General features: G+C 34.6%; 1 long non-coding RNA gene across 2 annotated transcripts; it reads right to left on the bottom strand.

Moving 5' to 3' along the window:
* Positions 1 to 1,421: 1,421 nt before the first annotated feature.
* On the bottom strand, positions 1,422 to 5,475 carry LOC145634606 (uncharacterized). Of its 2 annotated transcripts, XR_014113444.1 has the most exons (6): positions 5,344 to 5,475; positions 3,321 to 5,242; positions 3,078 to 3,239; positions 2,786 to 2,851; positions 2,258 to 2,702; positions 1,422 to 1,577 (listed from the first exon to the last, which is right to left on the bottom strand). It is a non-coding gene; the product is annotated as an uncharacterized LOC145634606 (long non-coding RNA). The 2 variants fall into 2 exon arrangements; XR_014113443.1 differs by having other exon boundaries at positions 3,078 to 5,242.
* Between the last annotated feature and the right edge of the window lie 20,490 nt (positions 5,476 to 25,965).

Here is a 25,965-nt window from a genome sequence, read left to right as displayed (position 1 = left end):
CTTTTTACGTTTAGGTTCCGACACATTTACAATTGCCCTACAACCCCAAACTTTGAGATGACTCAATTTGGTTTCCTTTTATACCATATCTCATATGGGGTAACATCTTTACCTTTCATGGGAACACGATTTAACACGTAACAAGCCGTTAAAAAGGCTTCACCCCAAAATCCATCACTTAAACCTAAATATGACAACATAGAATTTACCATTTCTTTTAGTGTTATTCTATTCTTCCTTTCCGCTACACCATTTTGTTGTGGTGTATATGTCGCGGTTGTTTCATGTACTAAACCTAAAGATTGGACATAACTTTTGTCAAAGTATTCACCTCCTTTATCGGTTCTTAACTTTTTAATCTTTCCATTGGTTTGCAATTTTACTTCACTTTTGTAGATTTTAAATTTGTCAAGGGCTTCATCTATCTTTAGATAATAACAAATAAATGTAACAAAACCTTGATAAATCATCAATAAAAATTACCAAATATTTCTTATTCCCTAAAGAAGGTGTGTTGTGAAAATCACACAAGTCACTATGCACTAAATCAAGCAATGAAGTATTTTTCTCAACAACTTTAGAAAATGGTTTCCTTGTGATTTTGGTTAACATGCATGTCTTACACTTCTCTATTCTCTTATCAAACATGGGTATCAAATCATGATTAGACATAAAATATAACTTTTTATAATTAACATGACCAAGTCGCAAATGCCATAAAGAAGAATTATAATTAATAACATACACAACATCATTCAAAGTATTTGAAATACTTAACTTAAACATACCATTACACAAATAACCAATTTCTACAAATTGACCTCCTTTAGACAAAATAAATTTATCAGAATCAAACATAATTCTAAAACCTAATCAATTTAAGATCGCATTGGATACAAGATTCCTCCTAAGTTCGGGAGCAAACAACACATCTCTCTAAATAAGAGACTTTCCCGAACTAAAGACTAGCTCCATTTGTCCTTTCACTACTACAAATTGACCCTTCTGCCATAAAATTATGTGTGGCACAAGTTTGAAATTCCCATGGCAATGATATTTAGCCACGGGAATTGTATCGAACAACTCCCGTGGCACAAGTGGCCGTGGCTAGGTTATGGCCACGGGAAAAACAATGTTGTGGCAAAACCAATTTTTTTGCCACGTTTTTTTACGTGGCTAATATTAGTACTTTGCTACAAGTACAAATGTGGCAATTAGGATATACCTGTGGCTAAGGATCTCAGTGCCTCAACCATTAATGTGGCAAAGCTTTATCATTTAGAGTAATTCGTGTTCTATATATAGTAATTTATATTTGTCATGTAGAGTAATTCATGCTTCTTACGTCAAAATAAATAAATAAATCAATACAATTAAAACAATAAAATTCCATTAATAAATAAAGTAATGTCAACATGAGTACTTGCTTACAAAAAAATGTCTGCAAAGTAAAAGCTAAATTCAATCCTCCTTCGGTACATTAATTAATTTGAAAAAATAAAAAACCAAAACTTCATGTTTATCTCTAGCTTCATGATCAGTAGTAAGATTCAATAGAGTTCATAACTTCTTTCTACCTACAACAATAACAGAAAAAAAGGTATTAATAATAGATAAGCATTAACAAACATAAATCATGTGCAGTATCATTAACATATTTTTAGAGCACAACAAACCACATTTTTGTCCGTAACTAGAGATGTAATAATACTCCATATATATATACACACACACTAGGCATTACTATAAATTGTGTGTTCTAAATAATAAATAAATAAATTGTTATATACACTAGACATATAATTGTACAGTAAAGCAAAATTGTGATAGAAGAAACGGTGTACTACATAATTATTTATTACCTCCTATCAAAATTCTTTCTATTTACTAAGAAACACTAATAAAAAATTTTAAGAGGGAAAAATACGAAAACAGAAATTTAATGCCAAAAAAAAAAGAAGTGATCAAGATAAACTAGAATATTAAACAATAAATCACTAGAGTTGGTCTATATGATTATTATTTGTCTACTTAAGAAGATTTTCCATCAGGTACTAGTCTAATTCCTAAATAGTATGACGACAAAAAACTAATTTGAAGTAATTATCAAGTTATCTAAATGGAATCATATTAATCATAATAAAGATTATGATAATTAATTATATGATATATATATATATATATATATATATATATATATATATATATATATATATATATATATAAAGGATATATATAAAGGTTCATACTTACTTACCTCAACTTGATGAACCAGTAGAACTATTGGAATCATTACTTTTAGAATCATCTAAACCATAACCTTGAAGTATATTTCTGAGTCTGTTCTCCCATAATTTGTTATTAGCAGAAATTTTTTGATCCACCTCATTCCTTGTTGCTTCGACTTCCTTTTTGGCAACCTCCACATCCATTCTTGCCTTTTCTGCTTCTTTTCTAGCATCTTCAGCTTCCTTTCGAGCTTCTTGGACTGCTTGCTAAGATGTTTTTCTTACTTCAATCACCTCGTGAGCAAGATTTATTTTTTATGGCTTAACACCAAAATGATTTGTAATACTTCTACCTCGCCCATATGCACACAAATATCCATGAGTATCTTTACCAAGTACTTTCTCAATAATTTTTTCATCAGTGTGGTTATTATGCCCTTGGTCTCTATCCTCTGTTAACTTTTTCATCTCAGTCTAAAAACAAGTACAAAATAATTAGAGCAAGAATGTAATGAATTTTTTTATTAGATGATAACAAATGAGCTTCACTACCATACCTTCACTCGTTTCAACTTCATTATTGCCATTCAACTAATATGCATTTCTCTCAATCCCTTGTATATCTAGTTTGTAATCATAAAAAAAAATAAATAAATAAAGAATTAAGTTTGTTTTTCTCAATTACCATAATGTGAAAAAAAGGCTTCAACCTTCATCTAAACCAATGATTTCATGATTCACATTCAATTGGTCCTGATTACTGATGACTGCATTGAATAACATATCATCTTTGATATAAATTAAATATTAAGCCATAAGATTATTCAAGCAATTCATATAATCTAGAACCTTGTTCAACAACTTTCATGGCTTTTGAAAGTGATTTGAATTTTTCATCTCCTACCATTGCTTGTTGTTGTTTTTTTTATTCATATTCAAAAACTTAGCCTCAGACATTGGTGGAATAATTTTCCCTTTTCTTGACATTTCTTTTGTTGTGCAATGCTTACCCTGAAACATGAGTTAAAGAAGATAATAAACTATTGACTATGTTAGTATAAAATTGGTAACTATGAGTAACTAATATAGTACCTTTACTGGTATTGCAAAGTGATCCTCCTTTTCATATTCATCCTCTTCTATATTCATGTTTTCTTCTTCATCGCCAGAGGAAGGAATATAATCTTGATCTTCCTTGTTCACAGACTTACCCTTCCTTGGTTTTTTCTTATTTTTTTTTGCTGTCTACTAAACTTGTCATGGAAGCAACAATTCTCTTTATACCCAAGGATTGCATTCTACACTTGTTAGCCTGAATCCTTAATAGCCTGTGTTGTTCATATTCATTTTCTTGATTTGTTTTTTTTTGAAGTATTCCTACTAACTTTTTCCATCATAATACCTGCTCTCAAAAAATGTTAGCTATAAATAGATTCACTGATAATAACATAAATATTACCGTATAACAAAGTATATAAATAAAAAAAAACATAATACAATATGATAGAGTGCAAAATTTCCAAAACAAGAATAAAAAAGTATCAGAAACTCATAAAGCATAAAATAGTTGGTGAAAACATACTATTGTAGAAGAGTATTTCACAAGCCCAAGAGTATTTCAAAAACTAATTCGTATTAGTCAGTGATGAAAACCAATATAATTATGTCAAGGACCTTAAATTATAAGTACTTTATTGTAGAAGGTAAGGTTACTTGCACTAATCAAATTATCCTACACAATTGAAACAATTTTACATAAAATTTATACACTAAATTTAAACCTCATATCAGAACCTCAACATATATTTATATATATAAGAAGACATTGATAAGAAAAATGCTCATACATAGCATATGATATAGGTTCAAATAAGAATTGCAACATGGTATATAGTATAAATGCCTGACCATACATGTCAAATTTACTAAGATTATTTAAATCAAATTCGGAGAGAAGTGGTCTAGTAGTAAGACAACAAATAAGATAAAACAACTTGTTTATATGATTTTTGGGATAGAACACTCTGTTTGGTATCTAGTTTAAAACCCTCTGTTTGTATATAGTGTTACCGCCTAACTTGTAATATAAAGATTCATGATTAGCTTCAAATACAAGCTATGGGTGATTGTTCATTCTTATTCTAATGAGCATTAACTCCTTATTCAGTACAAGTTTATGAACAGACAACAAGGGAACGAAATTTAAAAGTTGTATTACGAGGCTAACTCTATAATACTAAGCTCTAAACCATTTAAGAATTCTACCTCCAATTAAAAACCAGAGACCAGCCAAGATTAATAATGGGCTTCTCTAAAAATTTTATCAGCTAAGATATATACATTCAATAGACATCAAAGGGAGTGAAAAGCAACCTAAAGTGCAGTACATATTGAAAAAAAAAATAATACGAAATCATAGCCAACATAATAGACGATGCCAAAATTATTCAACACAAAAATTTCCACAATTCTAATAATGTAGCCAGATTTTGTTACTAACATAATTGAAAAATAAAAAATAATAATTAAAAAGAAAACCATCATCTAATTCGTATGACCCAAAGCAATCCCATGTAAGCATTAGAAGTTAGAAACATAATATATCCATTATGTAAAGGTAGGAAGGAGATGTGACTAATCATATGCTTATCGGAAACATAATTACTGGCTTCTAATCTAAGATTATCAAAATTTAAAAATCTCATCATGCCAAATAAATATAACCCCAATTACAAGCACTTAAACCTCATCATGTCACACAAAAACCTCTATAAAATACAGACCAAAAATTCAAATATATACAAGTACTAAAAGCATATAAAACAAACAAATCAGATTGATAATCGAATAGTTCAATAGCATTCAAAGATTAGAGAACTATAAATTATATTGGGATAACCTAAAATCAAAAATTTAAAATACAAAATCCAGAATAAACTTACCTCGAATATGCTTTCCAGAGATCACAGACCAAAGATTTATCAAAACTCAAAAAACACTACAGCAATTCAAACCTAAAAGCATAATTGGGAGAATTATGAGTACAATTGCAATTAAATTTTAAACCAATGTCAAAATTATCTGAAAAATTGGAAAATATATCTTTTGTGCATACCGAAAGTAATGATGATTGAATAAGCATTGAACATTAGACGGACTGATTGCCAATAATCACCATTGAGGGATTGAGAAATAGTGTAATTTTTTTAAGAAGAGAGAGAAAGATAGAAAGTAAGAAAGATTATATTTTTATATCTTTTAATTTTTTATAATATGACCAAATTGAAGACGTGTAGTGGTGTACTGGTGTGGCGGACTTTTTTTTAATCAAGCGGGAGATTTTTATTTTGACACATTTTAATAAGCGGTTTTTTCTTAAAGTAAAATTTTAGGTGATTCAATTTGCCACATAACAAGGCTTATTGTGGCTATGTTTGTAGCAGAAAGTACATGTTTGCCACGAAATTTTTGTCATGTGGCAGAAATCCTATACTTCAAACTAATTATTGTGATTAAAGGAGTTTTCCTGTGGCAATGTAATATTTTGCCACGAATAAAAATAAAATGTGGCAAAATTTGTGGCACAAGAGTTAAATTGTAGTAGTGTTTGCTAAGCACCTTAGCCGTAGAATCATTGCCCATATAGAGAATTTCTCTATCATCAATCTCCAAGAAGGTCTTGAATAATGATTTATCCTTTTACACGTGCCTCGATGCGCCTGAATCGATATACCACGAACAATCAGCCTGTACACAAGTGATTTCAGAAATCATACACACATAATCCATAAATGAATTAAATGAAATTTGTGCACAAGATTTACCTTGTTTGTCTTGAGATTGGCTAGCATTGCCATTCCCATCTTGAGCCTTCTTCTTGCTCAACTTTTTCTTCCAGATTGTGCAGTCTTTCTTGAAGTGTCCGGGTTTTCCACAAACCTAACAAGCACGTGACTTTGTACCATCACCGCTAAACTTAGGCTTCTTGCCCTTATTTTTGTTCGATTCATTACCCCTTTTTCTCACATTTGGCTTGGCATCCTCCACTACATTTACCGTAGTAGAACTAGGATTTGCATCTTTATTTCCCTCTTGCACCTGGATTTCTTCCTCAATCCGAATGTGAGAAGCCAAACCCTCAAGGTTAACATAATCCTTCCTATGCTTTAAACCACTTTTAAAGTCTTTCCAAGAAAAAGGCAATTTATCTATTATAGATGACACTAAAAAGGTCTCATCAAGAACTATGTCATGCTGTCTAAGACTTCCTAATATTCTTTGAACTTCATGAAACTGTTCCATAATTGGCCTACTTTCAACAAACTTGTAATTGTTAAATTTACTAACAAGAAAGTTCTTGCTTGAAGCATCTTCAGCCATATATTTAGTCTCTAATTCATCCCATAGAGACTTAGCAGAATCATTAAACTGATAAACATCGAAGAGTTCATTAGACATATCATTGAGAATATGGCCAAACAAATGTAATTGTCATTCTCCCACTTGTTGCGTTTCCTTGTTTCATCCAAAGATTCATCCTCCTTCTCCTCAGGCTTTGGAGTAGCAAGAACATAAGCCACTCCAATTGTAGTTAAGAAGAAATTCATCTTCTGCCATCTTCGAAAATCAACTCCCTCGAATTTATCAAAACTTCTGAAAATTGGTCATCAATTCCTTAACATTTGTCATCGTTGTTGAGATTATACTTTTGGATTGTTGGGGAATTTTTGCTTACAAGGGTCACAAAGAAAGCAAACAAAATTAATGGAAAAATCTTCGAAGCGTGAACGAGATCTCTTTCTCAAAAGTATAATTCCGACCCTATACTACAACCAGGTATCACGGAAATTTACTTAAAAAATACAACGAAGAACAATTGCTATCACAAGTAGGGTGATTACAATACAATGTAGATAAGCTTTTGTGATTAGTGATGATGAATAATAACTTGCAAAAGGTTTCAAGAGAATGAGAATAAAACTGATTTCTTGAAGTTTTTTCATCAATATGAAACTCTCATATTTATATCAAGAGCAATGAACCAAGAATAACTGAAGAATAACCATCAATATTGTCTCTTGCGCCCTACCGGGCGAGATAAATCAAGAAACCCAGAAAATTTTGGGTGCTCTCGCGCCCTACCAGGCAAAGACCCGCCCGACCGTGCGGTGGCTCTCACCCTGCCGGGAAATGATGGCCCTACCGGGTGGTGACAATGCTTAATTTTCCTTTGCTCTCGAGCACTACCGGGTGGAGACCCGCCCTACCGGGCGATGGCTCGCCCTGCAGGGCGCGTCACCTGGCGGGTTACAGGGCGAAGGAACATTTCTCTAAAGCAAGATACAAATTGCTCTTTTAGTTATTTAATTGAATTTCAACACCTTAACCTAAGAAATTCAATCAAACACATGAATATTTGTCACCAATACTCTAAATAATTCAAAAAACCCGAGGGAAGCTGCATGTAGACCTGACAATCCTGACCCGACCTGATTGACCCGAGTCGAATGACCCAACGCATAACCCGAAAGTTGACCTGAAAATGACCCAAACTGACCCGACCCGACCCAAAATAGAGTTGATCCGAACATGACCCGATGACTCGAAGTGACACGACTCGAATGACCTGATCCGAAATTGACCCAAAACCCAAACTTGACCCAACCCGAAATGACCCGAAACCCAAAGTGACCCGACCCAATTGTAACCCAAATTGATTGGCCCGAATTGACCCAACCCATAGTGACCCGACCCGAATCCTAAGTGAATAGGGTGAAATAGTGAATTACTTAGTTTAGGGCTTCTTTATTTCCTACGTAATAGGTACTCATGATTTTTTTTTTATTATTTTCTTAACGATTTTACTTTAATTTTCCAACTATTTTTTTAAAGTGAATTTATTTTGGTGTCCTGACAGGAACTTGACCCGAATAGACCCGCTCGAATTGACTCGATCCGAATTTAACCTGCCCCGAAATTGACCCGAAAATTGATCTTAAAAATTGACTCGACCCGAACATACCCGACCTGAATTGACACGACTCAAACTTGACCCGACCCGAACTTGACCCAAAGTGCTGACTCGATTTTGACCCAAAACCCGAATCAACCCAACTCGACCCCGAACTCGACCCGAACATTTGCTGACCCGAACTTGACCTGACCTGAATGACTTGTTTGCCAGGTCTGGTTGCATGTACACCTTTTCCTCCAAATCACCATGAAGAAAAGCATTACACACATCTATCTGATGCAGTTCCTAATTACAAGAGATAACAACATGAAATATATGAATAGTACTCATTTTAGCAACTAAAGAAAAAGTTTCATTATAATCAATACGTTCAACTTGATGATTACCATACACAACCAATCGTCCCATTAGACGCTCAACATTACCATTAGGCTCTTTTTGAGAAGTAATTGCTGCCAAAAAAAATTATGTCTCACTATAGGCGTCAATTTAAGCGCCTACTTAAGCATGGTGTGAATATGCTAAGCAATCATAGGAAGTGGGATTTGACATATAACGATAGGGACAAAAAAAGTAAGGAGCCGCCAACAAGTTTTTTTAACAAACTTGTAAATCGTTCACAAATCATTTAAGGCAAACATGATTAGGGACAACATAAGGCAACAATGATTGACCCGTGAAGGTTACACCCATTCATAATCCATGAGATTACTAACTCTATATGGCCTGGATTCACAAAAGGAGGATTGGGGATGATGGAACAAACACTAGTGGAAAAACATAAATGCGCACCGATTATTGAAAATCAATGCAAAAAACGCAAGCCTAGACCACAAAATTTAAAAGGGCACTGGTTAACCGATGCCCTTTCTCCAAATATTCCTTAAAATTAGAACTATCTCGCTCTCTCTTCTCCCTCTTTCTCTTCTCTCTCGTTTTCTCTTCTCCCTCTTTCTCGCTCTTTCTCTTCTCTATTTCTCTCTTTCCTTATAGATTTCCTCTCCACCCTAGCTTGCCACCACCATTGCAACCTTCCTCTATTACAGATCCTCTCTCCACACTAGCTTCCCACCTTGAAAATCAAGACCTTCGATGGCGACAACAAGTGTTTAGAATAGCAATGTCGCTGATGGCGACACTGATCTTCACCAGGTTTTTCTCTCCCTTTTTTATATATAATTTGGGTTTCGATTTCGACTTCGTTGAGTTTTAGGGTTATAATTTTGGATTTTGTGATTTGGTTGTTGTGTTTGAGTTTGTATGTGACGTTTGATTTTGAGTTCAATTTTGTCCCTCTTGTTAGAAGATAATGGTAAGTATTCAATCCCAAAACCCCCTTTTTTTTTCTTGTAATTTAGATATTTAATTATTTTTCACTTTATTCAAATTACGGATTTGATTGGGTTTAGGAAGTTTGAATCAAATCCTGGAGTATCTGAAATTGCATTATAAAATTTGTGTAATTACCATTTTTAATTTCATAATTGGGATCCATTAATGTTAATTTCTTCCAAACTTGCTCCAAGAATATAGCTTAGTGGATGGTACAAAGTGATTGAGGCCAAAGTATAGGTTGCATGTGTCCTAGTCTCGAAAGACTAATACAACAAATTTAAGCATTGCATTGACTTATTTTCTAGCCTAGTCCACGACTTCCAATCTAAATCCTAACCCAAAGGCTCATGATGTTTATAGAGGGCATAACATATAAATGAGTGCAAAGATGCTACATGGATAAAAATGGTAATAAATCATTTTACTCAGTATGGAAAATAAATTATCAATACAATAGGTGCATTCTAGAAGCATATTAAGCTATATACCTGCTAAATTTTCACGGAGCTGAAAATGTTTTTATAACCACCCAAAGAGCTTTTATTTGCATTTTTAAAGTTTTGCAGCTTCTTAAGTTTTTCTAAGATCACTGACATTTATATCTTGATCTTGGTTCAAGATTAGACTTTGCTTTACACCAACTCTTGATTTTTCAAGTGCACGTCATCACTACAGCAAGTATGATCATTGCAGTGATAGCATCTAAACATCAAGCTATACAATTGAGTTTTTACTTCCATTCTTGAGGGGTTTATTGGCTCTCTACTATTTCTTTTATTCTTTGTAGTAAGTTTGGCATTTATTTTTTCATTTGTTTGAGCTCAAAATCTAATTATTCTATAAGATATTTTGTCTTTATCTTGCATGTGACTTAATTTTAGCTAGATTAGTAATTTGTGTTTTTGTTTAATTTGTTTGTTTTCTATTGCAGTTCATTTTGAATCTATAATAAGGTAGAGAAATGTCTTCTTTACCATCTTTCAATTGGCCCTTTTTGAAATTTTTCCCGCCAATAATGTATTTTAAGTCCAAAGAAATTTACTTTGGTATGGGTATAATAGATATTTTTGTTTGGGTACAATAAATATTTTGGTTTGATTTCTCTAATGTCTCTATTGTTGTTTATAAATCCTATATTATTAGGTTATAAATAGAATCAATCTTTCTATAGTTTCCTTTTGTCTATTTGTGATTACTATCTTAGACCTTTTGTTTCCTTTATTTTAATAAATCACTGAAGATTCATCCTTGAGTTTTGATTAGATTATTTGAAGCCTTGGTTGTCTTTACTCATATTAATAGTTTTATAGGTTTGTAAGAATTGAAGATATGAATGATTTTTATATGTATGTTTCTATTTTAAATGAAGAAATGCATGCATGATGATATAACTACCGGGAATGATTGTTATACTCTGGAATTAGCTCCTTGTATGTTGCTATTTTAAAACTGAATACATAATGCTTCTACACAAGGTGCCTTAACATATCATGTTTTTGTTTTGTAAGCACGAGCTACATAATAATGCTTCTACGCAAGGATGCTACTGCAACAACTGCCTTGCCAAGGGTGCTACTGCAGCTGCTGCCTTGTCAAGGGTGCTACTGCAATTGTTGCCTTACCAAGGGTGCTACTGCAGCTGCTGCCTTTCCAAGGGTGCTACCGCGGCTGTTGCCTTGCCAAGGGTGCCACTGCAGCTTCTGCCTCGCAAGGATACTATTGCAGCTACTGTTTTGCAAAGGCTGCAACAACAGCTGCTGCCTCGCAAAGCTGCTAATATAGCTGCTACCTTGCCAAGGTTGCTACTGTAGCAACAACTGTAGTTCTTGTTTATTTTGCTTTATCTGACTTTGTTGTGGTTTGTTTAGGTGAGATGAAGGTTAAATATGTTAGTCTCTAGCTACTTCTAATCTGCTCTGTGCTACTGTAGTAATATTCACGCTACTATTTTAATATTCTTACAATTGGGTCTGTTAACAATATTTAACTATGTTCTATAACCTTTTTTTTTGAATTAAAATTGTAATATTACAGCTTTATATTAATGAAAATTATAAGTTTATATATATGTTAGTGTTAATATATCAATTAAAATGAAAAAATGCAATAATAATAATAATAATAATAATAATAATAATAATAATAATAATAATAATAATAATAATAATAATAATAATAATAATAATAATAATAATAATAATAATAATAATAATAATGATAATAATAATAATAATAATAATAATAATAATAATAATAATGATAATAATAATAATAATAATAATACCTCCGTTTCGTCTTAGTTGCAACTTTAGAATATTTTATATCTCAGAAATAATACCCCAAAGTTAGGGGTGTCCGTTCGGTTTTCGGTTTGGATTTAGTCCAAATTCGATCCAATCCGAAATATAATTCGGTTTTCAATTTTCCAATCCGATCCGATCCGAATTTCTCTCTTGATCCAATCCGATCCAATCCGAATTAAAATTCGGTTATTTGGATCCGATCCGAAAATCCGAATTATAATACATTTTTTTTAGCGTCTAATACAATTATAAAAATAAACCTTTACTATAAATAAAAGTCTTCAAAATCATGATTAAAATAAATAGTTCAACGTCAAGTCATTAATTAATTAATACAAAGTCTCTCTAATTTATTTTATGTAGTAGTAAGTATTTGAGCTAAACTTCAAAATATATAGAAATCCATATTTATACAAGCTTAATTTTACAATTCGGTTTTCGGATCGGATTGGATCCAATTAGGGTCAATCCGATCCAATCCGAAAATCCAAATTTCCAAAAAATCTCAATCCGATCCGATCCGATTTAAAGTTCGGATCCGATCCGAATTGATAATTCGGTTTGGATTGGATTGGATTTCGGTTTTTATCCGAATTATGGACACCCCTACCCAAAGTTGCAACTAATATAAAATGGAGGTAGTAATATAATAAATTATATATGTGGGTACTGTTTGGCGGCGTCTAGTTTTGAAGGTCGGTGCTGCTATGGTTGGAAAGTCTTTGGGAAGTTACTTTGATGGTCTTCAATTTGGTGTTGGGGTTTCTTTAGGAGGTGAGACAAATCTTCATGCTGCGAATTTATTGATTGAGGATCGTGGTTTTGATGTTGGTCTTTCAAAGTTGTTGGTGGATTTTTGAATTGAAATTCCTTCAATCTAGTTGATCGTACGGTCATGTGCATTTTGCGATGGGTTAAATTCTTTTATTGTAATCCAGTCAGCTTGTGTTATGGGGACCACACACTTTATGGTCTTCTCAAGGAGTGCAACAGGGTGCGTGATCCCCTTGATCCTCTACTTTTTTTCTTTGGTTTTACAAACCATGGTATATAAAATCAAAGATGCTTTTGAGGTATTTCTTCAGGCGTGGCATTTAGATGATTGAACTATTATTGGGGACACTTTAGTAGTGGGGAAGGTTATGCAGTTGATTATAGAGGAAGGGCCTCGATTTGGGTTGCATCGCAACGTGAAAAAAAATTAAACTTTTCTGGCCTTCAGAAGATCCACGAAGCAAGCTTGTGGGTGTTTTTCCGCCTAATCTTGAATCCTTCGCGTGGTGTTAAGTTGATTAATGGTTCCGCTAGTTTTGATTCCGGTTTAGTGGTGAACTAGTGATGCACAGGGTGACCAAGATCATTATGCTTATGGATATAGTTATTAAGCTTGATGATCCTCAATGTGAGCTATTGTTGCTTAGGGCATGTATCGGAGTTTCTAAACTCTAATTTTCTTTGCGTACTTTTCTCCCTAGTACTTTTGAGGCAGCTCAACGCACATTCGATGAGGCTCTTTGATTTTCGTTGGAGCATATTGTTACTACTTTGGGACCAGGGTTTGGCGATTGGCAGTGGCGGCTTGCCACCTTACCATTTGCATTTGGAGGGCTTGGTGTTTATTCCGCAGTTGATGTTCGTCATTATGCTTTTCTTGCTTCACGGTTACAGTCTGATGGGCTGTAGACAAAGCTTCTATGGCATGCTAGAATTGTTGGTCTTGGTCGAGCCTTTGAGAATGCGTTGGGTCTATTTAATCGAACGGTGGAGTCTGACATTTTGAGTAATCCTAGTGAGGTCGCTGTCTAAAAACTCAAGAAGAAATTGGCATATATATATATATTTCACTAAGGTTATCGATCCTGCAGAATCCACCTTTTCTTTATCTCCTCAACAATCAGCATTGTTGAAATAGTAAATTACTTTGATTAGGGAATCACTACATTCTAGTTGTCGTTAATTGTGTATCCATGTGGTAGAACCCATTACCGTACATACCAATGATGCTAAGGTGGTCCATAGACTTTTAAAGAAGACAGGTATCCCTTGAGCCATTATTAGTGATGGAGGTTCTCACTTTCATGAGCGAAATTTAGATATTATTCTGAAGAAGTATGATATTAATGGGTTTAGCTTACCATCCCCAAACTAGTGGCCAAGTTGAGGTTTCTAACCGTGAGATTAAGGCTATTCTAGAGAAGGAGGTAGAGAAGTCTAGGAAGGATAGGAGTGATAAGTTGGATGACACACTTTGTGAAAGAAATGATGTCCTTCGAACATGTGTATTATTTTGATAGAAGGTTCGAAATTATTAGAAAGCTAATTATTCAATGAGGTCAAGTGATTGGAATGCCTAGTTGGAGGCCACTTCCGATTAGTAATATTAATGCATAATTAATATTATAGCTTAATCTTGACTAAACCCTTCGGGTCACACCCTATCGAGTAACTGAACCGAAACGACGGATTACTCCGAAAGGATTGAATGAGTCGTTAAAGTATTACGAACAAAGACCTTGGATTTTGTAGGGAATGTTTCAAGCATCCCACACTAGAGCCCCACTATGGTCATACACTTAAGCATGGTGGCGTCCAAAGGGAAGGAAGCTAGAGTAAAGGAGTCTTCAACAAGTTTTAGGAACTTGTAAACCGTTCACAGGGTGAAGGTTACACCCCTTCACGATCCATGAGATCGCTAACTCCATAGTGGTCTGAAACCATGACTGGATATTCGGGGATGAAGGTACAAATCCAACCTAAAAGAGATTGAACTTTCCCTAAAAATAGGCCTCTACTTTATTCTTCTCATATTCATGTACGCTTTCTAACTAACATACATACAATCAATAGGTTAATCCTAAACCTGTTTAATCTATGTTGGTTGAACATTAATGCACAAACAAATCTAATATTGGCGATCACTTGAATTATAACCATATTAGCCTAAAAAAGGTTATTAATTATCTTATTAAGCGTGATTACAAGTACAAATTCCCTTTAAGCATGCATAAAGGCGTGATCAAGAAATAACAATAGTACACATCAAGCAACAATAACAATCAAATCATTATAATAATATTCAATCTCAATAAAGCATAATAACATTAGCAAGATCCTAGGTATGATACTTACAAGATTAATAACAAAACCTAGCATGTCACTAAACATTAAAGATCAAAGCTTCATCCCTAACATGATACTAACATGATATTAGAAAGAATAGGAAGCATCATATAACATACGAGATATTAGAAATCTTAGTTATTACCCTAAACATGATAATAGAAATCATAAAGAGATTTTAACATGATACTAGAAATTAAAATTATCAAAGCATGATTTCTATATCAAAAGAATAACAATTAAATTACTTACTTGGATGCCTCGTATCTTTTTCTAATAACAAAATACACGCGTTAGTAACTTTAAGGAAAATAATAAATCAAACAATTAAATTAAATAATTGAAATAGGGATTTGGGACCAAAACCTCAGAAATTATCAACCTTTCACGTTTAGGGCGAAGGAAACTTTGAACTTGTCTAGGTGTGTCTAGAACTTGTGAATGTGGAATTTTTTAAAAGGGAAGGTTTTGATAAAGAATAGAGAGAGAATAAGCTTCTAGCTTTTAGAGAAAGAGAATAGAGACTTTTGGGTTGTTGATGATCTTAAAAACGGGAGATATGACCTCTATTTATAGAGAAAAAAAAGTCCAAAAATCAAAATAAAAGAGATCGAGTTCATTCGGAATAAAAGACCTCATGTCGCCATACGACAGGGACCAGCGCTAGGCGACAGGGACCGGCGACAGGCACCAGCGCCAGGAGACAGACTCCTGGCGGCAGACTTCATCGTTCGGCGCTAATTAAAAGATAAAAACGCTCTTTGTACGGAATCCTTTTCCTAATATAATTAAGTAATTAGACTTCGCGTTTATCATTTTTAAGATCTGTTTTATCATAAAACACTTATTTTATTCCAAATAAAACTCTTTTAAATATAATTATCAATCCTAATTCCATTAGAATTTAAAAGAACCTTCTAGATTATTCTTGAAGATTAAAGTCAATCCTAATAACTTTAGGAATAATAATTAATAGGCCCTCCACTAGATCATTGGGCCGCATATAAAATTCATTTCGGGCCCAATTTAGTATTTTGGTCATAACTTCGTCATTATTCATCGGAATTGGGCTTATAATATATCGTTGGAAAGCTCTTTTCGAGCCTATCCAACTACACTATTATTGGTCCTTATTATGGACCAAAATAAATTGGATTGGATATTTTCATAAATAGAGTATAAAAAGAAATAACTTCAAAAACAGAAAGAGAGATCTTTTAATAAAAAAAATACCGCATCACTAGACTTTTCACACTTTCAATTCGCTCGATAATCAAATGACGTGAAAGGTATTCATCACTAGGTTTGGTTTTGGAGAGACACATTTGGGTGTCTACAGAAGCACCCACTTTGACTGAGTTTGGAGAAACACAAGTTTCGAAAACAAAAGTCAAAGTAGCGATAGGGACGAAGAATGATTCAGAGCGTTCTTCAACCCTAAATCATTCTTATAACATCGATACTTGTAAACTAGCGTTAGTTAAACAGATAAAAGAGTTAAAAATACTTATCTTGCACCGTCGAGTAGACGCCTCTAGAGTAACCGATTTATTGCTGTATTTTGTTGTGACGACCTCCACAGTGCTTCGTGAACACCATCATTGAAGACCGTTGCTTGTAACCATCTTCAACTGCTTGTGACAATTCTCCTCAGTACCTCGGGAACATGGTCGAAGGTGAATGCTTATAGCCATATTCAGATTTGTGGCAGTACCTCGCCATGGATGTGCCTCGCCGCTATAGACAATCTCCTCTTTACCTTGGGACATCATCGAAGACCGCTACTTGTAGGCTGTAGCTATCTTCAATTTTACTCTTACGTCCTTCCATGTCTCAGGATTTCTATTGTGAACCACCACGCCTCGAGCGATCCAACGAATGACGGTCTTCCGCGCCTTGGGAATTCTTATAATGAGCTTCTTCACCTTGAGAAACTCACAAATGATTGATGACAAATTTCCTCGCCTCATGTCGTTGACTCCTTTGTCTTGAGCAGTCTTCTGAATGATGATTTTCTATGCCTTGGGAAGTCTAATAGTTTAACAGTTTCCACGCCTTGAGAATCCTATCATGAGCTCCTACGCCTTAAGTAGCTCTTAAGTGAAATTCCGCTAAGTACCCACACCTTGGGATGCAATCTCCAACTTCTACGTCTCGGGAAGTGTGCATCAATCGACAACTTGTCTGATAATTATGAGTCTCTTTGTCTTGAGAAACTTGCTGTGCGAGCCGTCCTTGCCTTAGGACATAATCAATTTTTGTTGAATCAAAGTTGTTTTATTTGACAATATCCACATCTTGGGGAGTGCCGTCCAAGATCTCTTCACCTTGAGCTATATTCTTAAATAGGGTGACGACTTTCACATCCTAGGGAATGTTGTCAAAGACCACTATGCCTTGAGTCGTCTTGTTTAAATCTTCTCATCTCCTCGCCTTGGAAGTGATAGCTTTGCATGTCTTTGAAAATTTGCGTTTTCTGTCTTAGATCTTTGTAAAGATCACTTATCCATCTAGGACTTAGTGCACCTGCACATATGTTTTGGACTACAAGACTTTGCTTATATTTTCCTTGCGGTTGACTTCAGGTTTGTTGTGCTTGACATTATGATTACTTTGACTTGAGATTGACTCAAGGTGATTGGCATGTGTGTTAGACTCAACTCGATTTGATATGACATGACATGACTCAATGTGCATGACTCGTATGTGCATTGTATTGTGATGTGCTTGACTAAAAAATGCAAACAAGAAAAAATATTCCGTCATTTTTGTGGAGGGTACAGACTTTCTCCCGAAAAAGAAAGACACAAAAAAGAATCAAAGTGAGTGTTTGAGGTGCATGTTGAATGTGCTTAATCGAATGCATGCGTCGACGTTGTATCTCATAGTGCAAGGATTATAACATCCTAGGCTATCTCAATTGTTGACTCGATGATGAAAGTTTTTGGGTAACTTAGGCAAGGAGGCTAAGCACTTCATACTTTGTGATGCAATGATGAGTGATTTTGATATGACAAGGCGTGCTTCATCATATCGTTGTGTTAAGATTTCATGACAAAAGGCTCCTATGAGGAGGATTATTTGTCTACGTATCTGTGATGTGTGTGAAAGTGACACTAAAGCTAGGATGCAAAGGCTAAGTGTATGTAAAAATATATATTTTTTTTGAAAAGATTCAAATAATGGTGACTCTTAGGCTAGGTAAGCTAATAATGTAGGGATCAAGCCCCCAAGTCTAGCTCTAGATGGATAAGGATGAGCATAGGAGATCGCTTGATATGATCATGTATGAATGTAAATATGAATGTGAATGAATGCATTTTTATTACGGTCGCACCTCAATGTGAGGTTGCCTACGTATCCGTTAGGAATCAGGTCGAACGTAGCTCTAGACGAACCTCGCACAAGTATGTGTATACCTCAAAGAGGTCTTTGAAGGTTTGTTACGTTGTTAGGCTAAATGTTGAAGAAGAAGGGGATAAAGGCTCAAAACCCTAGATAAACCCCCAAGATGTGCAACCTTGCTTTTATAATCTTTATATTTTTATGCTTGAGGTTTCCTCACTTTTTAACTCTCTTTGTTTTGATTATTTTTTTACTCTCCTTTTTCTTTTTTTTGCATTTTTTTAGAAGTGTGGGAAATCCCGATCATGCGGTCTATCACTCACTTGGCAGTCATGTTTCTCAGGCACGGTACCTAGCACTTGATAAGAGACGCAATCTGAGACGTGTTCATATCAGAGACATGTTCATGTCAATGACAATGGAACACTTGCCCTTTTGTAAAGTTTATTATTTTTGCTTTTTAAAATTTTTGAGTTCTATGTAAAATAACTCAAGATTTCGTATTTATAATTTGCATAAGTTGCACACTATCCCATCTCAAGGTTAAGTAGGTGTGGGTTGAAAAAATAAAGGTCTATAAGTAGACGAGGCTCAAAGTGGTTTATCATACAAGAAAGGATTTGTATTTTTAAAGGGTGAAGGTGATATGTTATGGCCACAAGGGGTGCCTCAAATCATTAGAATACCTTGTGCCTAGTTTGGCATGGATTTTTTTGTAATGCAATGCAATGCGATAATTATATGCAAGAAAATAAATGCTCATTTTATAAAAGAGAGAAAGAAAAATCCTACAAAATAAAATCTAAGAAAAGTGCCTATCTGGACTTATTGGGAAAATGGTGAATAAAGAAAATAGAAAAAGAGGTCACAAAAATCTTGTCGTTGAAGCTCGCCTCGTGTCTTGCGCTCTATTATCACTCAATCTTCTTGCCAGCTGGCCTGGAGGTATGGGAAGCTTGTTATTATCGATCAAATATTAGATGGCCACTTTTAGCTTCCAACAACTCTCAGTAGTATGTCCTTTACCTTGATGGTACTTGCAATGAGTGTCGACATTCCAGTTGGGTGACCTGTTTTCAGGTGTTGGATCTTGAAGAGGTCCAATAGGAGTGATGAGTTCTTTGGTATGGAGTCGATTAAAAGCGGTATCGTAATACATCCCAATATGGGTGAACTCTTTCCTTAATTGCTTTTTATGTCCTTGGCTATCCATGGATGAGAATTCATTGAGGTCAAAGGTACTAATATTGTTATTAGAGTTGGCGTTTTCGGAAGAAGAAGGATTGTTGTTCTTCTTTCCTTTCCAGCCACTATTGTTGTTATTGTTAGTAGCTTTTTGCTTTGCAAGGTCATCTTTGATTTCAATACCTATGTGATAGACGGCCTTGAAAGTATGTAAATTATGTTGATATTTCAAATGTTTCAAATACTTGTCTTGAAGGTTCTTGATGAACATCCTTAAGGACTCCTTTTCAGTAGGAACTTCAACCATATTAGCGGAAGTTTCCTTCCACTTGTTGAAGAAAGAGGTGAACCCTTCGTTTTCCTTTTGCTTTAGCATCTCAAGTTGTCTATGGTCAGTTTCAAATTGAATGTTGCACTTATATCTATCAATGAAAGCGTTTATTATTCCATCCCAAGTGAAGGTCTTCTCTTTATCAAGAGAAAAGAACCAATGTTGACAAACAGTTTCTAGAGATAGTGAGAACAAAGAGTGAAAAATATTCCTATAAATTCCTCTTCATTATAGTTTCAAAATCCCTTAAGTGAAAATAAGGATTTTCAATTGGCTTAAACTTAGGGATGTCATTGGCATTGAACTTCTGCGGAAGAAGATCCTTGTCCACTAAGACCCCTTGTGAGCTAATGCCCTGGAACCTATAGTAATTGGAGAGTTTACTCAAGCTTTCTTGCATGAGCTCCATTTATTTTAGCTTCATAGGGTCATTGATTTGAAGAGCCATAGCCTTCATCATTTCATTCATGTTAGCCACGTCCTTCCTAAGTTTGTTGACTTCTTTATGAGACGCCATTATCTTCTTAGCTTTTCTCTTTTGTCGAATCGGTTTATCAAAAAGTATACTTGGACAAAAGTGTTTTTAATTAAACACCCTTCTCTCCTTGACCAAGTGTTGTGGAAAGGGAAATTGGGGGTAAATTTTTATTTTTGACTCAAACTCTATACAACATGCGATAGATGAGAAGAGATCATGGAAGAAAAGGAAGAATGATATGGGTGAAAAAAATGATGTTGATAGAGAAATATGGGAGAATTAGGAATATAATAGGAGTGGAATGGGCCCTCAACTCATATGATGGAAAAACGACTCATTCATGAACCTAAAACATGGTCATGGTAACATATATACACAGTGTGTGCTAAGACTAGTGAGTGTAGATGACATGTTTGACTCATGTCATGACCATGTGACTATATGCTTCGACTCAATTAAATAAGGACTAAACATGACTACTGTCATTAATAAATGGTTAATTGATTAAATAAACTGATTAATTAGACTTGTCGTGAAGACTCGAGCAGAAAACTGTACTGTCTCCAAAGCAACAAAACTGTCGCCACATGCTAATGTCCAGCGCCAAATGACAACATTATCGCCAGGCGCTAAACACCAGCGTGTTGCGCCACAGTCCAAACCTTTGCGCCATTGATGGGACATTGGCCTAGGACTGTTTCTAGTATTTTACTCTAAAGGGACAAGCCTATAGTCATACTAAGTTAGGTTTGATCAATTTATTTAGACTTTAATTATTTATATTAATTAATTGATTAAGCAAAGTCCTTTAGTCATTAATTATTTTATTTAGACTCATTCACAAGTCAAACAAACGGTTAGTGTAAACACATTTAGGTTATGCACAAGCAAGGAATGCACAAGTAGTCAAGTAAGCACAATATGGTGCAATGAGTTTGCAACCTAACCATGACTCTAATTCTCTAAAGTTCAAGGATATGGGTTAGTCAAAGAGGGTCCATGGTTATGAGTCCGGATGCATCGCGCGGAAGCCTTACCTTTGGAAGGGTTGGCGCGTATGGATGGGACCCCACAAGTTAAACTTGCTTCCACGGTTTGGTGAATTCACAAACTCGGATGTACCCGTCGTTTCCAGGAGCGTTCAATTGGGTAGATGGAGCGTGAATCTCCATAGGGTTATGACCATATGTAGAACACATATGGGTTCAGAAAAGAGGGAAAAAATTCAATTAGGAAGTAAAACCGAGCAAACAGTACTAGAACTAATCGAAACGAGAAGGTAGATTTCTGGCTCGGTGTTGGAAGAACTCTATGCGAGACTACAATGCCCATCGCTAGACTATGACTCTGTCACCAGACGACAATTACTGTCGCCAGGCAACAAAGCCATTGTATTGTGATGGCACTGTTTTCTTAGCGCCAGTTTCTACAAGCCTCAGAAGCTTTCTGTTCTTGAATTTTCTAGTTTTTCGCAGCATTATTTGATTCTAGTTGTGAAAGATATTTCCTTAATTTCCTACGTGTAAAAATTCTATGTTTCTGACGTACTACGGATGGTCTTTCCAATGCGGACCTTTTTTATGCTTATGCCAATAATGTCAATCAAAATTACGCACATGAAATACTTAGAACTTTTCAAGTCTTATCCACTCATTTTGGCACTGTCGTCGTGAGAAAATAGCGTCGTTGCCCGGTGCTGGCAGTGTCGCCAGACGACAAGCTTGTCGCCAGGCGACAACGCCATTGTTTGGCGTTGACGCTGTTTTCTCAGCGTTAATTCCTACATGCCTCGACAACTTTCTGTTCTTGAATTTTCTAGTTTTTTCGTAGCATTATTTTGACTTTAATTGTGAAAGATATTTCCCCAGATTCCTACGTATAAAAATCCTAAGTTTTTTACTCATTACGGATGATCTTTCCAATGAGAACCTTTTTATGCTTATGCCAATAATGTCAATCAAAATTACCAACATGAAATACTTAGAATTTTTCGAGTCTCATCCACTCATTCTAAATCATTGCCAAAATAAATTTTAGGAATTAAAATAGAAATCCTCCCTAGTGGAGTCGCCAAAAAATTGTAGGGAATATTTCAAGTCATCCCACACTTGAGCCCCACTGTAATGATACACTTAAGCATGGTGGCGTCCAAAGGGAAGGAATCTAGAGTAAAATAGACGCCAACAAGTTTTAGTAACTTGTAAACCGTTCACAGGGTGAAGGTTACACCCCTTCATGATCCATGAGATCGCTAACCCATAGTGGTCTGGAACCATGAATAGATATTCGGGGATGAAGGTACAAATCCAACCTAAAAGAGATTGAACTTGCACTAAAAATAGGCCTCTACTTTATTCTTCTCATATTCATGTACGTTTTCTGACTAACATACATACAATCAATAGGTTAATCCTAAATATGTTTAATCTATGTTAGTTGAATATTAATGAACAAACAAATCTATTGTTGGTGATCACATGAATTATAACCATATTAGCCTAACCAAGATTATTAATTATCTTATTAAGCGTGATTACAAGTACAAATACCCTTTAAGCATGCATAAAAGGCATAATCAAGCAATAACAATAATATACATTAAGTAACAATAACAATCAAATCATCATAATAATATTCATATAAATCTCAATAAAGCATAATAACGTTAGCAAGATCCTAGGCATGATACTAACAAGATTAATAATAAACCCTAGCATGTCACTAAACATTAAAGATCAAAGCTTCATCCCTAACATGATACTAACATGATATTAGAAAGAATAGGAAGCATCATATAAGCATACGTGATTAAAAATCTTAGTTATTACCCTAAACATGATACTAGAAATCATAAAGACATTTTAACATGATACTAGGAATTAAAATAATCAAAGCATGATTTCTATATCAAAAGAATAACAATTAAAATACTTTGATGCTTCGTATCTCTTTCTAATAACAAAATACACGCGTTACTAACTTCAAGTTAAATAATAAATCAAACAATTAAATTAAATAATTTAAATAGGTTTGGGACCAAACCCTCAGAAATTATCAATCTTTCACGTCTAGGGCGAAGGTAACTTTGAACTTGTCTAGGTCTGTCTAGAACTTGTGAATGTGGAATTTTGTAAAAGGGAAGGTTTATAAAAAGAATAGAGAGAGAATAAGCTTCTAGCTTTTAGAGAGATTAAATAGATAATTCTGGGTTGTTGATGATCTTAAAAACGTGAGATATGACCTCTATTTATAGAGAAAAAATTCCAAAAATCGAAATAAAAGAGATCAAGTTTCATTCGAAATAAAAGACCTCCTGTCGCCATACGATAGGGACCAACGCCAGGCGACAGGCACCAGCGCCAGGAGACAGACTCTCTCGTCTGGCGACAGACTCCATCGTTCGACGCTAATTAAAAGATAAAAATGTTCTTTGTACGGAATTATTTTCCTAATATAATTAAGTTATTAGACTCCGCGTTTATCAGTTTTAAGATCCGTATTATCATAAAACACTTATTTTATTCCAAATAAAACTCTTTAAAATATAATTATCAATCCTAATTCCATTAGAATTTAAAAGAACCTTCTAGATTATTCTAGAAGATTAAAGTCAATCCTAATAACTTTAGGAATAATAATTAATATGCCCTCCACTAGATCATTGGGCCGCATATAAAATTCATTTCGAGCCAAATTTCGTATTTTAGCTATAACTTCGTCATTATTCATCGGAATTGGGCTTATAATATATCGTTGAAATTCTCTTTTCGAGCCCAATCCAACTACACTATTATTGGACCCTTATTATGGACCAAACTAAATTGGAATGGCTATTTTCATAAATAGAGTATAAAAACAAATAACTTCAAAAATAGAAAGAGAGATATTTTAATAAATACAACCGCATCACTAGACTTTTCACACTTTCACTGCGCTCGATAATCAAATGACGTGAATGGTATTCATCACTGGGTTTGGTTTTGGGGAGATACATTTGGGTGTCTACACTAGGGGAAGGATCATTTGGTCATGTATCTTTGGTGTGTGTGAAAGTGACACTACGGTTAGGCCGCAAAAGCTAAGTGTGGCAAAGTATTTTGAAAAGAGTCAAATGATGGTGACTTTTAGGCTGGGTAAGCTAATGATGTAAGGATCAAGCCCCCAAGTCTAGCTCTAAATGGATAGGAATGAACATTAGAGATCCCTTGATATGATCATGTTTGAATATAAATATGAATGTGAATGCATTTTTATTACGGCCGCACCTCGATGTGAGGTTGCCTACGTATCCGTTAGAAATCAGGCCGAATGTAGCTCTAGCCGAACCTCGCACAAGTGTGTAAAGAGGTATTTTAAGGGTTGTCACGTGGTTAGGATAAAGTTTGAAGAAGAAGGGGATAAAAGGCTCAAGACCCTAGATAAGCCCCCCAAGTTTCTCACTACTTAACTCTCTTTTGTTTATATTTCTGCTATTTTTTTTTTTGCTTTATCATATTTTTTTTATATGTGTGGGCAATCCCGATCATGCAGTCTATCACTCACTTGGCATTCATGTTTCTCATGCATGGTGCCGAGCACTAAATAAGAGACGCAATCTGAGACATGTTCATATCAAGGACATTAAAACACTTGCCCTTTTGTACACTTTTATTGCTATTTTTTTGTTTTTTTTGTTGTTTTTTTTTTTTTTTTTTTTTTTTTTTGTAAAATTACTCAAGCTTTTTGTCTTTATAAGTTGTACACCATCCCGTCCCAAGGTTAGGTAGATAAGGGTTGAAGAAAGAAAGATTTATCGTGATATGAGGCTCAAAGTGGTTTATCAAGAAAGGATTTATATTTTTAAAGGGTGAAAGTGATATGATATGGCTACAAGGGTGCCTCAAATCACTAGTATATCTTATGCTTAGTCCGACATGATTTTTTTTTTTAAATGCAATGTGATGATCATATGCAAAGAAATAAATTCTCATTTTATTAATATGAAAAAGGATAAAATCTATAAATTTAAGAAAAGTAAAAGGTGCCTATGCTAGACTTTATTGGGGAAAGGAGGAATAAAAAAGGAAAAAGAGGTCATGAAATCTTGTCGTTGAAGCCCGCCTTGGGTCTTGTGCTTTTTCATCACACTCACTCGGTCTTTGATAGGTGTGTTGCGTGCCTACCAAAAATAAACCTAATTATACCACTACTATGTAGACAGGCACGCAAGGTCGGATCCCAAGAGACTATGGTTCAACTAATTAAATCGACTCAAGCAATTACTAAGCAAGTAACCAATTCAAATAATTAAGAATCAATATCTAAAGAACTAATTAAAACGATTAAATCTAAAAAATATGGCAAATCAATGCTAAAAACATCCAAGATCAAGCATCACCACGAATACAATTAATACAATAGTCGTTTTACCCCTAACACATAATTCAATTGATTAAAGAGGAAAAGTAATCCCTGAATGGTACCAATGGTCTCTCTCAAGTTATCAATGGCTTCTCTAATCAAAATCAAGCCTACTTTCTTGGAATCATGTAAATTAAAGACCTTAAGCACATTACTCTAGCTTCCTAATCATCCATTCAACTACTCCCGCGATGAACTTCAAGCCCTTAATTGATTTATTCAAATCCGTCAAAACCCAACTCCTGTTGCGATTACAAAATTGGATT

The sequence above is a fragment of the Chenopodium album genome, chromosome 6 (genome assembly GCF_948465745.1).
Source record: "Chenopodium album chromosome 6, dcCheAlbu1.1, whole genome shotgun sequence".
Lineage (NCBI taxonomy): Eukaryota > Viridiplantae > Streptophyta > Magnoliopsida > Caryophyllales > Amaranthaceae > Chenopodium > Chenopodium album.
Note: the sequence above shows the minus strand (reverse complement) of the source record. Positions and strands in the feature narration are given on the sequence as shown.